Here is a 15,536-nt window from a genome sequence, read left to right as displayed (position 1 = left end):
ACACGAAGAGGACTTACAGTTTGGGCTTATGTATATCTGTAGCAACAGGAAGAACTCCAGGAGAACTCAGAAATTTCAATGCCAAACATGTCACAAGAGGTCAGAGGTCACATTTTTCTAACTTGGGTTTGACCCTAAAGTAAGCAATACATGTAATTAATTGATGCCCTATTCTGAAACATTAACTTGATTGGGACTAGTCTACCAATCCGCTGTTAGTCTAATCATGCTAGTCACAATGTGATCACCTCTAAAAACACAAAGTCAAAGTTACTCAAGACAGAAAGGAAACACATAGGTTGACTATTTTGATTGCTTTTTCCCAGTAGTCAATAAAAAATAAGTTAACCTCCCCAAACACACTGCCTAGCTAATAATGCCAGCAGAGACTAGTAAAAAATCCATATCTGTTTCAAAAGCATGTCTTTAAACTATAACTATTACTTAAAATAATTATAAACTTCTAATGCCATGTTATAATTACCCAAATTAGATGTACATAATTTGTTTGGTTTAAAGAAAAGCAAGTGATATATGTAACTTGATTTTATTGGACATTAAACTATACATGGCATTTAGAGAAATAACATGACAATGAGTTATGAATCATATTAGGAATCTGCATGACTGAAGGCTTAAATTTCACTTGTTACTGATTCTTTGTTCTTTGATTCTTCACCCTTTACATCTTGATTGGAAATCTGTAAAACAAGGGCATCATCTGAAGCATAAAAATATTTTATAAATATTTAATAGAAATGTTAAGTAACTGAGTATTTCAAAGCTTTAATGACACCTATCCAAATTACATAAAAGTGATGAATTCATGTGACAACTATAGTGTTTACAGACATTTAAACTGAAAAGAGGACTACTATTATCATGCGTATCTTCATACAACCCTCAACTGACTACTGTATTTCCTTTTTTAATAATAAAATGACTCAATTGTTTCAATTTTACAATGATTAAACATTAGAAGACATCCTTCCATTTCTAGAAATGTAAAACATTTTTACTGAGAGGCCAAAATTCGTGCTTATTTAGTTCCCAAATGAAGTCATCTATAGAATTTATGTTATCATTAATTTATAAACATGAGCTGTAAATCAGAGGGACAGCTTCACCATTAATCAAAACATCAGACTTAATCCCAGATATATATTTTGAGCTCAGATTGATCTTTTTAGTAAAAATACTTTCCATAGCAAAATAATAAAACTTGTGAAAGAAGTTTCCCTTAGGTATATATTTTTAAAGATTTGAATTATTGAATAAATCTCAGCAGTGATTCTGTAACTTACAGCACCTTTCCTAGTTTCTTGGATACAGCACTAGCAGTTCTTTTAAAAAAGGAAAATTAAAAGAAAATGGTAAAAAGGACTCAGAACACTCTTTCCTGGGGAGGTATCATGGACCGGTACTGCTATGAACTCTGAATGTTGGATATCATCATACTTAGGTGGAATAAACATCTAGAATGAACACAGATACATTCTCCTATTTTGTTATTGAGATAAGAAGATTATTATTAGTTCCAATTAGCCGGGCATGGTGGCGCATGTCTGTAGTCCCAGCTACTCGGGAAGCTGAGGCAGTAGGATTGCTTAAGCCCAGGAGTTTGAGGTTGCTGTGAGCTAGGCTGATACCATGGCACTCACTCTAGCCCAGGCAACACAGCGAGACTCTGTCTCAAAAAAAAAAAACAACAAAAAGATTATTATTAGTTCCTAAGAGTTCAATCAATTATGAGGATCTGAGGCTTAACTACTTTAAAAGGCCACAAATTCTACTCATGGAATTTCCTTTTAAAATTGCAATGTAAGTCTTACAACATTCAGGATCCTGTATTTGATGATGAGATTGCTGTGGATTTTGAGGTGTCCAGTGTTATATACAAACATGAAGAACATGCCTTGGGTTTGTTTCTGCTAAAAGGGATTTTTTTTATTGCTTTTAGCTCTGCTTTTGAACTTCAGAAAATATTTAGTGCCTTTAGCAACAAATTTTTTGTTTTTTAAAGATAAATCACAAGATTGTTGTCAGCTGGGAAGATGGTGGAGGTAACAGTTTTAAACTCGCCCCTGAACCTCCTAGACAGAGTTACTGGAAGAGAAGCAAACAAAACAAAGCAAAAGGCCCTGGGACAACATATACAGTACCAAAAAAATTAAGTGATAAGGAGTCCTGTGAATCCCAAAATTTGAGCAGTCAGGACAAATCTGCAAAGCTACAGTTGCAATCGGTACTGACAGCTACGGAGGACAAGGAGGGACACAGTGGGGAATCTAGGGGAGCTGAGCACAGGAGGACCAACCTTGCAGCTGCAATGGACAGGGTGAGACACCCTCACGTGAGACGATTCACAGTAACGCACGGATCCATGGTAAAGTCCTCAGGAGCTGGAGCACGACAGTCCTCTGAACACCCAAAATTAGGCAAAGCTCCCTTCCAGGACAAAGCCCCACATTATAGATAAGTGTGAGGAATTAAAATATCAAATACTACTGGAGTCAGTTAAAAAGACCTTTAGTATAAGAAAGGGTGGTTCAAGGAAAAATGGGGGAAAGATAGAGAAAAACCTAGGAAATCTCAAGAAATATGAGGCCATATTTTTAGCACTTCACAAAACTGTCATAAGAAGAGCATTAGAGCCATAAATCTAGTAAAAGGATTCAGACCCACTTCTACCTGCTACAAGTTTGGGAAAACAGATTTTCACACCAGAATGACAACAGGAAGGACTGCGGCTCACAGGACAGAGTGACACCCTTAGATGAAGGCATGTCAGAAAGATATGCCTGCAAAACAGAAGAAAACCAGGATCCACTGTTTCAAGAAATGAGAAAAGACATTAAGAAAATGATATAATAGGAATGCTGTAAATCAGAATTAGAGAAACTCAGGAATGGGTTAAACATTTGAAGTAAATGGAAAAGAAATCACTTCAGAAGTGAAGTCTAAACTAGAAGCTACACAAGAGTGATTATACAGCAGATAATATCAGATAAACATAAGTTGCAAAGAATGAAAAAATTAAAAATCAAAAAGAAAAAAGATGAAAAGAATTCAATTGAAAATTACAAACAGAAGACAGGAAAAGAAGACTGAACACACTAAGACAGGCCTCAAATAATATAAACTAAATATATATAATAGTAATATAATCTTAACTATATATAATTTTGTTTCTTATTCTCAAATAGCTGTGTACATAATGTTGCATAAAATATTGACTAATTATATGATATTTTAAAATTTTATTGTTCATGATATCCACAATTCTCACCATGTCAGAGAGGAGGTAAGATTTTAGATAGAAGAGATACATAAAACCCAGTAGCCATAAATTTCAATGGAAAATATCAGTATGAATTAATGAGGTGTTTTTATCTTTTAAAAGTATATTGATTTCCTAACTCTGTCCATTCCAAGGCCTAGAGAGAGAAGACAGTAGCAACACGGAGTGGCCAGAAAGTACTCTTGAAATACAATTTCAAACTAAAAGAAACTGGAGCCCTTGGAAGAAAGCAGTGGTTTAGGATGTGTACAAAATGGGCCTTAAACCTTGTCACCCGAGAAAGCAGGAACAAACTTTGGGATCCAACACAGAGGCCCCCACTGGTCAAAGATGGGAAAACCTCAGCATCAGAAAGGATTTTGTCAAAGAATGACAACTAAAAGAAAAAACCTAGCTGGTTACCACTGAAGGATGCTATTTTGAAAACTGGTAAATACATAAAGAGAAGGAATTAAACACTTCTACTTTTCGCATGTGAACCATACCACAGCATAACCAAATAGCAGATAATGGGAAGCCTATGTCCTTACGGAGGCATTCCAGTTAGCAAAGGAAAGAAAATTAGATTACCACCATTTTGCAATTCTTAATGAATTACTGGATCTAGCATCAATAGCTACATATATCACAAAACGAGATAACTGACACGTGTGCCTCCTGAAAACACAACTTTCCGCAGCCTGTGCAACAGCCTCGACCCACCCCACAGCCTCTGGACCAACCATCAATTTCCGGGAAATACAGAGGACTGAGCAGCAGGTCAAACTGGACCACAGAGCTGCGATCCTCAAAAGCCAGACTACGAGAAACCAAATGACCCAGTTTCCCCAATCAATAAATCCCAAATGAAAGCCACAACAAAAAAGATGGATGAGAAATCCACAGATCAAAACAGAAACAAGCAGAATGAAGCCATTATACCAAAGTAAATGATAATGTTTAGGATGCAGGATGCAGGATAGCCTAAGAGGGAGTCACACCAACTCCCATAACTTTGAATGCATGACTAAAACTATGTAGCTTTCAATTTTTTTTTATAATGGAGTCAGCAGTCAAAATAAAGAGTGAAACTTAATGACTACATATGCAATCCTAACAATAATTCTTCTGCAGCCTTCTGTAACTTCAGCCATTTCTAAAGTTTAAAAGACACCTCTATGTTGAGACTTACCTGTAAATAAGCAGAACAACTTGACTTAAAATGAATCCAAGGCTTGAGAGTACAGAATAGGCATATCAGGCTTTACAGCAAAAGATCAGAGTGCCTGTCCTCATCCCACGCCACTTCCTAACTGACCTCAGGCAAGCGCAACAGGCAAGAAAGTTGACGTTAACCAAGAAGCAAAGGCACTGGGTCAGGCAGTTCTCTGCACAGTCCCCCCTGGAGCCAACTGTCCAGCAGGGAAATAGTTACAACTGTGACTGATGTTGGGAAAAAAGCACAGAACGCTGAGACGTGAGCCACTGCGATGGGAGGAAATATGACACAGCTCTCAGAGGGGACGAGGCAGAGGACACACGGGGAACCCCTCCTGAGCACTTAACCTCCGATTTTCTTCCTTTCTTTTCATCTATCTTTAGATGACACTAATAAAACTAAGACCATTTACTAGGTAAAATAAATTTATTGATATTTAATTAGGAACTATGGACCTCACAACATGAAGGAAAATAAGCCTTGGCATCATTTAAGGCTATACCGATGAAGCAAGGAGAGAAAGGAACACTTACCGACAAGCCGAGATACAAAAGGAGAAGGTGTGTGCAATCCTGTTTAACAACCTTCGCATCTTTTGTCACAGTTTAACTTGCGCACACACGTACACACATAAGTGTTGCGATAATCCAACAGACGTCTGCACCCGGCACTGTGGGGTTAATTCTCTGACTCCCACACAGCAGGTGGTCACAATCTAACAGCAACATTCACTATGAGAGTCTGACAGCTTCCTAGGGAACATCCCTAGAGCTTCTAGAAGGATGCTACACGTGAGATCTAGAAAGATGCTACACGTGAGAAAAAGGAATAGTCTGAAAAACTGAAATGTTTCAGTCAAGCTTACGTGATTTTAATTTTTAAAAACAAATCCAAAGAACAGTATTTTATTTCAGCGGTCTTCTATGAGCAATTTGATATACAAAAACTGTTTTCTTAAAAGTCTCAACCATAAGAAAATACTTTTTATTCTTTGAGATTTCTTTAAATGTTTTTATTATCAACATCACCTCTCTGTAATTTGTATTTAGCTACCACACCTCAAATTATTTGCTTTAATTAAAACTATAATAATTAAAACAATGTACTATTTATTTTATTCTTACTTTTCATACAGTATTATTTTGTTCCTTCCACTAACCTACAGGAGCTAAGAGTTGAACATGGTCAGCGTCAAAGTATTCTGAGGGTGAGTGTAGAGTCAGAGCCACACAGAGCCCGAACCCTTTCTCCATCTTCTGTTCCTTCCCTTGCAGGTAATTTTATGATCTTCTTCACCAGAATACAGGGAAGGGACAAAAATATATGGAATTCAATTTTGTTACTTATTAACAAAAGCCAACAAAAAGTGTTTAAGTGAGCTTTTGTAAATTATCTGTTTCCATTTTTACAAATAGCATTTAAAGAATATGGAGAAATAGGTATAAAGAAATTTTATCTAAATTAACAACAACAACAAAAAAAACCAACCTCCAAACATTTAAAAAGATAAATTTGACTTTTTTTTTTTTTGAGACAGAGTCTCACTCTGCTGCCCAGGCTAGAGTGCCATGGCATCAGCCTAGCTCACAGCAACCTCAAACTCCTGGGCTCAAACAATCCTCCTGCCTCAGCCTCCCGAGTAGCTGGGACTACAGGCATGCGCCGCCGTGTCTGGCTAATTTTTTCTATATATATATTTAGCTGTCCATATAATTTCTTTCTATTTTTAGTAGAGACAGGTCTTGCTCTTGCTCAGGCTGGTCTCAAACTCCTGAGCTCAAACAATCTGCCCACCTCGGCCTCCCAGAGTGCTAGGATAAATTTGGCTTTATTCCTTTAAAAATACCCAGAGAAACAAAATAAAACCAAGTTCTAATTTTAAGACATCCTTATAATTAGTATATAACAAGTAAATAGAAGAGTCATGAATTAGTTTGATTTTTTTTTTTTGTATCCTGAATCTTTGTCTACCAATATAAATAGCATTACAAACTGGGGTGGAGAGGAAATTTCTTTTTAAAAACTGAGTGGTTTGGCCAGGCGCAGTGGCTCATGCCTGTAATCCCAGCACTCTGGGAGGCCGAGGCGGGCAGATTGTTTGAGCTCAGGAGTTCGAGACCAGCCTGAGCAAGAGCGAGACCCGTCTCTACTAAAATAGAAAGAAATCATATGGACAGCTAAAAATATATATAGGAAAATTAGCCGGGCATGGTGGCGCATGCCTGTAGTCCCAGCTACTTGGGAGGCTGAGGCAGAAGGATTGCTTTGAGCCCAGGAGTTTGAGGTTGCTGTGAGCTAGGCTGATGCCACGGCACTCTAGCCTGGGCAGCAGAGTGAGACTGTCTCAAAAAACAAAAAAACCAAAACCGAGTGGTTTATTTAATAATTTCTAAAATATAGAATGAAATTGTTAAAAATGCTGTCAGTGGGCTATGACCTAATACAATTTTGCTTTGTTTTGTTTTGAGGGTCTTTGAGGGGCTCTGTGGCCCTGGTTAGAGTACAGTGCCATCATCATAGCTCACTGCAGCCTCCAACTCCTGGGCTAAGGTGATATCCTCCTGCCTCAGCCTCCCAAAGTGCTAGTATTACAAGCATGAGCACACAGCCAAGATGTTATTTACTTACTGCACATACCATGCTTGTCCTGTATTACAATGAGTAATGAACAGTATACTATTTTTAGACAGCTTCACTACATAAAAGCAAATGATTAACTAAAATCCATTTTAATAAAAGACCTAAATAAAGTTACCAAGAGTTAAAAATTCTGATAACTGCAAAACTATTATAAATAGTACATACTGATATTTTACTTATCTAATATTTATTTTATAAACACAAGTTGCTTGTGTATGTTTCTATATTTGTTTTTCTAACAACTATATACTCCTGCAAAGAAAGTGACTTCAGTCCTTTGTAATATATGTTGATTAGCATAATAAAGTATTTTTGGACTTTTCCCCCAAGGTCTCACATGAAATTTTACAAGGATTTTTTTGTCTGTTTAAATTTACTTACTTGGTAATACGGTCAATGTTGGCAATTTGCTTCTGGTTCCGTATAATCTCAATGGCTGCCCAAAGATGCTGGATAGCTTTTGTATCCGCCTGTCATCTTTTTGTTAAACGTGCCATGAGCTGTTTACTTCTTTAGCTGTAGTAATACAAAAAAACATAAGGGAAAAAAAGATTACAAATTGAATTATTATTAACACAAGCGAGTAACATCATCAGTGCCTCTTGACTACTGATCATACCAAGGTAGCAGGTAGCTCTGCCAACTTTCTGCCTCATTCCCTACCATCCGCCTCATCACTTTCTTCATACAAGTTACCATTTGCTTCGTTACTTCATAAAAAGTGAGAGTCTAAAAATGAAAGGGTTAAGGTTTTCCCAAGGAGAACAAATGGCTACCTTATGCCAACATGTTTTTTTAAATAAATTTAAGTTTTATTCTAATGCACAGAAATATTACAAGACAACATTTATCAATAATGCATTGTTTGTAATTTGATCAATAGAAAATGGAATTTAAATGCCCTAATTGTTTGTACTTTGTTTTATTATAATCATGGCTTAAAAAACCCAATTGTATATGCATATATTGATAAATGAAAGCATTTCAATAAAATAAAACCATGAACAGAAAATGCAAAAAGTATTAATAGTTACTTCTGGGGTAAGATGGGAAAAGCTGGCAAACAGGATACCAGAGGGCCACAAATTATTAGGAACAATCATATTCTTGAATAGATGTTAGTTTCAGGGGTATTTATTACATTATTAAGAAACAACATTGCTATTTTATTCAAATTTCAGTATTCTGGATTAACAGAAGAAAACAGTCACCCGACCTCCAGATGATTTTCCACCTGTGCCTGGCAAGACTGGGGAAAACCCTGGGGCTACACTCGGGTGTCTGATGACTGAGGGTTTCACAGAAGAGGCCTCTTCTGACTCAGCTTGGAGGGACTCGTCTGTTAGGAACAGCATGAGCCTAGGAAACCTTCACCACGAACCTTGTGTTAGATCATGAGCCCCAGCATTTGGGAACAACTGAAACATATCTCTAAATCTTACAGATCATAATACTGTTTAAATTCTAGGCCTTAAAAATACAGTAAACATTAAAGCTTCTGGGATTCCTAAAATCTCCTTGCCCGGACCTTTCCCGTCCCACAAGGGAAGAGAATGAGCGAGAGAAGCTCATTCTCAGCACTTCACTGTATTCCATGATTGCAACGGAGCCCTGTGAATCTCCTCTTTCCCCACCTCCACACTTCCTTTCACAGCCCCCTCAGTCTTCCCTTTCCTTGACAAACCCAAGTAAACCCCACAGTTCAACCAACTGTAGATCAAAAATATTTGAGAAAAAAATTGTATCTGTACTGGACATGTACAGACTTTCTTCTCTTGTCATTATTCCCTAAACCATGTAACAACTATTTGCATAACATTTACATTGCATTAGGTATTATAGGTATTATAAGTAATCTAGATATGATTTAAAGTAGATAAGAGGATGTGCATAGGTTATATGCAAATACTACACCATTTTATATCAGGGACTTGAGCATCCATGGATTTTGGTACCTATAGGAGGTCCTGGACTGAATCCCCCACTAAGGAACAAGGGACAAATGTATATGTTTGTATACATGCACACACATACATACATATACACATAAACACAAAGATGAGTATACCAGCAGCAATGAGCATGCCAGACATCCAGACTTTGGTTTCTAAATACTATTCTCCTCAAAAGGAACCAGAGAAATGGCTAATTTCAGGGCTCAGGCAGGGAAAGTATTGAATAAGCCTAGAACATCATGTGCCATAAAGTATGGAAATTCCCAAAAGATCATGGAGATATGTCAAAATGACACTGGAGCTAACCAAGGGGCTCCCACTGGCTAAATCTGGGACAATTTGAACATCAAAGAAATGATATAATGAGAGCAATTGTCTATAACCCATTGAATAAAATAGGAACCTAGGAGCCCATACTGATATCAATTAATAAATAAATGGGGGGTGGATACAGAGGCAGGAAAGCTTTCCCTTACAATACAAGGTCAACTAATAAATGTAGAACGATGATGGAAGGGATGATTACCATTTGGTAACCCTTATAATAATTGTTTTGGTCAAAGAGTAAAACTGGATACTAATATAAATGGGTGAAAGTGTGATCAGGAACAGGATTTTTACATAGTCTCAAAATATCTCCAGACAATATTTATTCATTAACTTTCCATTGCAAAGTGTGGCAGATATCATCTTACCAAATGATAAAAGTAAATGTCATCAGCAATGGGACAAATCAACATCATGTGCCTTCTGATAGGATGCATTGAGAAGAACACAGCATCACTTCTGTGGTATTCCTGCCAAAAATGTATGTCCTGAGTACATTGGTGGTATAGTGGTGAGCACAGCTGCCTTTCAAAATGCATGTCCTAAATCCAGTCATGAGGAAACATCAGGCAAACACATACTGATAGACATTCTGCAAAGTAATTGGCCTGTCCTCTCCAAAATATCAAGGTCATGAAAGGAAGGAGAGACTCAGAACTGTTCAAGATAGAAGGAAACTAATGAGACATGACAGTTAAATGCAACATGTGATCCTATATTGGATCCTGGATCTATAAAAGACTTTATTGGAGAAAATCAGTAAAATTTGAATGAGGTTTGTGGATTAGAATGTGCTATTATATTAATTTCCTGATTTTGATGGGTATAATGTGATTCATGTAGAAAAGTGTCTCTATTTTTTAGGAAACAGACATTGAAGTATTGAGGGGTCCTGTGACATCATATCTGTGACTTACTGTCAAATGGTTCCAAAAAAAATTACTTGTATCTACAGAGAAAGAGAGAGTGATAAGGCAGATATGGTAAATTTCTAACAACTGGGAAATCAGGCTGAGGGAACACAGGATATCTTTGTACTGTTCTTGAAACTGTTTTGAAGAGTTTAATTATTTCCACTTTAACAGTTCTGAAATATTTTTAATAACCCTATTGTAACATCCCCTTCAGCAATTTAATTCAAGATCAGTATAAAATAAGAGCATGAAGCTAATAAGAAATAAGTCATGCACAAAGGAAGAGAATTTATAAAGATAAATAGATAAGAGTTACTAAATATATTAAGACCTATGAATCTTGGATGCTATTTTTTAATTACATACTAAATTTTACTGTTAAAGAGCCATGGGGGGCCAGAAAAGTCCTAAGAGGTCTTTTCTTCATATATTTTTATGTTAGGATCAAGAATAAAGTACAATGATCCCAAGAGGATTATGTATCAGAGAGTTCTTCTGGAGTTAACTCATATAAGGTTTTTATTTTATTTCGTCATAAAACAAGTCAAGCAAAAAAAAGCCTAGCTCTCTTTTTCTGCTGTGACAATGGGTCTGGTCGTCATCTGTGGCATACGTATCACACTCTGTAAACCTGTATCTTGCTCTTGCCCTATAATCCTATCTTTCTCTCCTCAATAAACCTCATTTCCATGCTTGCCTTACAAAAAAAAAAAAAAAAGCCTAGAGAAAACATCACCAGGACTTAATTTTGGACGGGGAACGAGGGAGAGGCAAGTCTCAAGGACAAAGCTTCCATTTCTGGCTTACACGGGGTACTGAAGTAAGGACTGTGGGATGAAGACTAAGTTTGCAGAAGGCAGTGGTGTGTGCGTGTGTGTGCTGAGTTCAGTTTGGGGCAGACCAAGTTCAGACGCCTTTTAGAAATCCAAGGGAAGATGCCAAGCAGCTATGTGGAGATACACCTGGGGAGTTCAGGAGAGCACATGCTGAAGATCTGTGAGACACCCAAGAATAGTAACCAAAACCATAACTGCAGATTTGACTTCCCTAGGATAGAATATGGCAGAAAGAGACCTAGGCCCCAAGAACTAAGAGGAAATCCAGGAGAGCTATCCTATAGAAATCCAGTGAAGATAGGGTTTCAAAAAGTGCAGAGTATCACTGAAAAGTCAAAAAGCAAAAGGAACTGAAAAGTCCACTAGATTTAGCAAACTGTTGGTCACTGGTGACTTTAGCAAGAGTAATATTATTTTGTTGAAATAATATTGTTCCAAATCGGATCAGGGTGGGTGAAGGAGTGAGTGACAGGTGGCGAAACTGAAACAGAAATAGAGCTCTTCCCAGAAGACAGGCTGAACAAAGGGAGGAGGCAGATGGGAAAGGACCTGGAAAGAGATGAGAAGGCACAGGAAGGTCTATGGTTATGCAAATTTTATCCTCATTTTAATTCAAATACGTACGTATGATTTTTCAAAAATCAAACAATCCCAAACCCTGTACCTCTATTGCTGCTACCCTACAGCAATCCCTGCCCTCTATTTTAGTTTTGTTTTTTGGTACTTACCTCTGTATTTATAAGCCCTACCCTTACCTACTGACGTCCTACCTCAAGTCAATTAATCTCTTCCACATACACCCACCCCCAACAAAAATGCACATACACTATCCTTCCTCTTATCTTCTCAATAAAGTCATACCCGACTTTCTAATTAAACCAGCATTCACTGTTTTTATTTATCATTTATTTATTTATTTATTTATTTATTGACAGAGTCTCGCTTTGTTGCCCGGGCTAGAGTGAGTGCCCTGGCGTCAGCCTAGCTCACAGCAACCTCAAACTCCTGGGCTTAAGCGATCCTACTGCCTCAGCCTCCCGAGCAGCTGGGACTACAGGCATGCACCACCATGCCCAGCTAATTTATATATATATATTTTTAGTTGGCCAGATCATTTATTTCTATTTTTAGTAGAGATGGGGGTCTCGCTCTTGCTCAGGCCGGTCTCGAACTCCTGACCTTGAGTGATCCACCTGCCTCGGCCTCCCAGAGGGCTGGGATTACAGGTGTGAGCCACCACGCCCGGCCCAGCATTCACTGTTTTAACTACCAGGACAACGTGCTGACACTCACAACTGCTCTGAACTCTTATCGCATCTCCAGTGCCCCAAGACCCAGTCAAGACATTTCCCCAGACACAGAGCAGGGCAACTGTGGGCTCATCTCCTCTATTTACTTCCTCTCGGGACTGCAGTCTTATACTGTCTATTGCCCAGTGCCGGTAAACAATAGCCTCGTGTATTTTACCCAGTTTCATCATGGATGGTGGGAATGTAAGTCCATTAGCAGTTGCTCTGCCATGGCCAGAAGTAGAAGTCTAGACTGTTTCCTAGTACCCCTGTTTCTAGAAGGGCATCACCCACTTTCAAGACAGTGTAAATGAGAACTGTTCTCATTTGCCCTTTTCAGAAAACACACCTCAAGGCTTTTGCAGTATAGAAAAAGGTAGCGAGCTGGCTGCAGGTGCTAGGGAAGGACTCTGCGCATGTAACTACTACAGACTGGGAGAAATCACCCCATTCTCAGCCCTTTCACTTCCCCACCCCCAGAGGGACCTGGTGCCTCTAATTCTTGAGATTTCCATGGTTTTGAGGCTCAAACTGGCATGTTCCTTGACCTTCCCTCTCAGGCACTTACCTTTCCTGCTAAATCAAAAGACACTTCCACCACCTTCTTTCCAGTTTCCAAAATGTCATCTTTTCTACACTCTATTCTAGCTCATTCTTTTTGTCTCTATATATGGATTCACACACACACACACACACACACACACACACACACACACACACACACACACACCAACACTCATTTCAATAGGGTTTCAGGAAAGAATGCACATTCAGTTAATCATGTTTCAACAAAGGATTCATTTCAAATACTAAAGGCTTCAAAATGCTTGAGATCCTGTAAAAAGATTCAGTTGAGAGGATGAGGTTGACTATATAAGAGAGAAAAGACATACATAAACTTTTTTTAAAGCCAGAAGATCAAATTCAAGCCAGAGAAAACATAGTTTTTAATAAGAACAAAAAAAGTATATCACATGCAAATTAATAACTTTGGCCATATTTGAAAAAATTTATTAATATTTATAAATCTAAAGAATCCTAAGGAAAATAATTATCTTCTCCTAAATAGAAATTCAGGAATACGCCATAAAATTATTGAAATCAATATAAAAGAATAGTGAAAAGAAAGTATTCAATTTTCTCCTGCTTAATCATAAAGAGTGGGGAACTATAAAGGGCTTCTCTGTTAGCCTCAAGTATTTGATGCATAAAAATGTCCTATGTACCTATACAACCTGCACTGTACCTGCCAGAGCACAGCACAGTTCCCATAAGAGTTAGTTTGTTTTGACACTTTCTTTACATTCTGTGGGACAGAGACCCTACACCATTCAGCATGGGATCCAAGCTTAACATGGAAAAGTCTGAATTTAATAATTCCAAAACACTGTACAACACTGTATCCTGGGGAAGCAAATAAATCCATATAAACAGAAATTTTGGCTGCAGATTGCATAATTCAAATTTTTGCTTTCTTTCTTTTTTTTTGAAACAGAGTCTCACTATGTGGCCTGGGCCAGTGTACTGTGGTGTCATCACAGCCCACTGCAACCTCAGACTACTGGCCTCCAGCGATTCTCCTGCCCCAGCCTCCTGAGTCGCTGGGACTACAGGCGTGTACCACTACACCTGGCTAATTTTTCTATTTTTTGTAGAGACAGGATCTCGCTCTTTCTCAGGATGGTCTTGAACTCCTGGCCTCAAACAATTCTCCCACCTCAGCCTCCCAGAGTGCAAAGATTACAGGTGTGAGCCAAATTTTTGCATTCTGAACATGTCAAAAACACTATCACATACAAAAATGACCTAAAGCAGTTTTGCTGTCTACACATTTCTCCATAAAAATGGAAGTCTACAAAAAATCATAAATTATGGAAGAGATTTGAGTTGTAATAGCTTATCAACAATTTACTACATTAAAAAGATGAGTATATCACGTTAATCTAAAAATTTTAGAACTACATTATGAAACCTAGGCTGTTAGTTTCTCTACTTGCTATAAATTATTTTGGTTTTATCCAAAGTGGGTTATGTGTCCAAACCTAACAAATATTAAGTTACAAACTTCCTCCATTAAAAACTCTAATATTTTACACTTCTAATAGAAAGCAGCCTATAAGTATATAAAGTTAAAATTTCAAAATGTAAAAAATTCTTTATTCACAGGAAGGAAAAACTCTTTCATAAGGAAGAATGTCATTTACAAGCAAAAGGGAGTAATAATTATTAGTGACTATTCATTTCTGCAGGGACAGAAAGAACTAGAAGGAAGTTAAAAGGTGTTTTTTTTTTTACATCTTGTCACGTAAAATTATGATTAAATATAACATAAATATCTCCCTATTCAGCAAAGATAAACAAGTATTCTCATAAAAATATAGCTAAGAGCTGAAAATATTTGCTGTTAGACAACACTACTAATTTTGCATCATTTTGCACTCCACGTTGTTGGGCCAGCGAAGTTTTTTGCCAGTGATCTAAATCAATACTGCAATTGGAAGTTTATGGAATTATAAGCATAATACATTGTATTTTTGCGATAACTTTCTGGTTTGTATTGATTAATGATGGTCATTTCTAAAGACTTTTCCTAAAATGTTTTTGAATACTTAAAAAATAACTCTATTACTATCAAAGAAAATTACTCTCAGTTGTCTATAGCAATTCATATCAAAAGCACACCTAATTTTGTTTAATGGACATTAAAGAAAATAGGAAAAGGGCCCAGTTCTATTAAAGTGCGTATTCCCGTTAGTGGGAAGTGTAAAATTTTGCTTATTTCAAAAATTAACCTAGAATCATTCATCCAATGTTTTTGAGCACCTACTATTTGCTAAGCACTGCTCTAGGTACTCAGGATATAGTGGTGAATGATTCAGAAAGGTTCCTATACTTATATGGCTTAGTGTTAATATTTGAGGCTATTGGGGGAACAGACAATAAATGTGAAAACAAAAAGATGATTTCAGATAGTGACAAGTCCTGTGAAAAAAAGAAAAGAAAAGGAAAAAAACAGCAGGCAATGGGGAGTGCCACTTTAGATTGGGTGGTCAAGGTTGCTGTGGTGGTCATCAGT

At 37.4% G+C, this 15,536-nt stretch overlaps 2 long non-coding RNA genes across 6 annotated transcripts in view; one reads left to right on the top strand and one right to left on the bottom strand.

Annotated features, from left to right (window-relative positions):
- The window catches only part of LOC123621866, a 59,706-nt gene extending 45,734 nt beyond the window's left edge, over positions 1 to 13,972 (top strand). The window contains exons 5-7 of one of the 4 annotated variants that reach the window (XR_006729299.1): positions 2,024 to 3,730; positions 4,944 to 5,773; positions 13,956 to 13,972. This is a non-coding gene — a long non-coding RNA (uncharacterized LOC123621866). Of the gene's footprint in view, positions 1 to 2,023; positions 3,731 to 4,943; positions 5,963 to 8,320; positions 8,644 to 13,955 lie in introns of those variants that run through there. The other 3 variants (XR_006729297.1, XR_006729298.1, XR_006729296.1) reach the window with 3 other exon arrangements.
- The window catches only part of LOC123621865, a 31,745-nt gene continuing 16,737 nt past the window's right edge, over positions 529 to 15,536 (bottom strand). The window contains exons 2-4 of one of the 2 annotated variants that reach the window (XR_006729295.1): positions 7,521 to 7,655; positions 2,318 to 2,418; positions 529 to 701 (exon numbers count right to left, since the gene is read on the bottom strand). This is a non-coding gene — a long non-coding RNA (uncharacterized LOC123621865). The remainder of the gene's footprint in view (positions 702 to 2,317; positions 2,419 to 7,520; positions 7,656 to 15,536) is intronic. The other variant, XR_006729294.1, reaches the window with a different exon arrangement.

The sequence above is a fragment of the Lemur catta genome, chromosome 16, assembly GCF_020740605.2.
Source record: "Lemur catta isolate mLemCat1 chromosome 16, mLemCat1.pri, whole genome shotgun sequence".
NCBI lineage: Eukaryota > Metazoa > Chordata > Mammalia > Primates > Lemuridae > Lemur > Lemur catta.
Note: the sequence above shows the minus strand (reverse complement) of the source record. Positions and strands in the feature narration are given on the sequence as shown.